The following is a 1,717-nucleotide window of genomic DNA, read 5'->3' on the forward strand; positions in this document are numbered from 1 at the left end:
TGACGGAGATAAGGAGTTTTCTGGGTTTAGCTGGCTACTACCGAAGGTTTATCAAGGGCTTTTCACAGATAGCTTTGCCAATGACAAAGTTAACCCGCAAAGACACTCCGTTTGTTTGGACTCCTGAGTGCGAGGAGAGTTTTCAGACATTGAAGGAAAAGTTGACCACTGCACCTGTGTTAGTGTTACCCGAGCCGAATGAGCCATTTGAGGTGTATTGTGATGCCTCATTAAAGGGTCTAGGGTGCGTGCTGATGCAGCATCATAATGTGGTGGCGTATGCCTCACGACAGTTGAGACCTCATGAAGTTAGTTACCCTACGCACGATTTGGAACTCGCTGCGGTTGTGTTTGCCTTAGAGGTGTGGAGGCATTACCTCTATGGGGTTAAGTTCCAAGTTTTCTCTGATCATAAGAGCTTGAAGTACCTCTTTGAGCAGAAAGAGATTAATATGAGGCAGAGAAGGTGGATGGAATTGTTGAAGGACTACGACTTTGAATTGCATTACCATCCGGGAAAGGCGAACGTAGTGGCGGATGCGTTAAGTCAAAAGTCATTATATGCGGCTTGGATGATGCTTCAAGAGGAGAAGTTGCTCAAGGGATTTGAGAGTCTAAAAATTGGTGCTCGAGAAGTATCCGGAACTTTGTGTTTGAGCCGATTAGAGATCTCAAGTGATTTTAAGTCCGAACTCCTAAAGGCTCATCAGAATGATGAAGCTTTATGGAAGGTGTTACCGGCCATTGAGCAAGGAAAACAGTGGAGAGTGTCAGAAGAAAAAGATGGGTTATGGAGATTCAAGGGAAGGATCATTGTGCCGAATGTTGGCACCTTGAGGCAAGATATTTTAAAGGAGGCACACAAAAGTGGATTCTCCATTCACCCGGGAAGTACTAAGATGTACCATGATTTAAAGGCGATGTTTTGGTGGCCGGGTATGAAGAATGATGTGGCAGAATATGTTTCAAAGTGCTTAACTTGTCAAAAGGTAAAGATTGAACATCAAAGAACTTTCGGGATGTTGCAACCTTTAGAGATTCCACAATGGAAGTGGGAAAGTATTGCAATGGACTTTGTGTCGGGATTGCCAAGGACTAGGGCTGATTTTGATGCTGTTTGGGTGATTGTGGACCGACTAACGAAGTCAGCTCACTTTTTGCCCATTCGGATGACTTACACCCTTGAGGAGCTAGCACGGTTATACATAAAGGAGATTGTGAGACTTCATGGTGTACCTGCTACTATAATCTCTGATAGAGATCCTCGTTTCACTTCAAGGTTTTGGGGTGCATTTCAGAAAGATTTTGGGACCCGATTAAGCTTGAGCACGGCTTACCATCCTCAAACAGATGGTCAATCCGAGAGGACGATCCAAACTAGAGGATATGTTGAGAGCTTGTGTTTTGGACCAACCGGTGAGTTGGGATCGGTATATGCCATTAGTGGAGTTTGCATACAATAATAGTTATCATGCGAGCATCGGAATGGCACCGTATGAGGCCTTGTATGGGAGGAAATGTCAATCTCCGCTATGTTGGTATGAAGCTGGAGAGAAAAGCTTGTTAGGGCCGGAAATGATAGCTGAGACTACTGAACAAGTCAAGAAAATCCGTGATAGGATGCTTATGGCACAGAGTCGTCAAAAGAGTTACGCCGATCAGAGGCGAAAGCCCTTAGAATTTGAGGAAGGAGATCATGTTTTCCTTAAGGTTACTC

This window comes from Arachis duranensis, chromosome 1 (assembly GCF_000817695.3).
Source record: "Arachis duranensis cultivar V14167 chromosome 1, aradu.V14167.gnm2.J7QH, whole genome shotgun sequence".
Taxonomy (NCBI): domain Eukaryota; kingdom Viridiplantae; phylum Streptophyta; class Magnoliopsida; order Fabales; family Fabaceae; genus Arachis; species Arachis duranensis.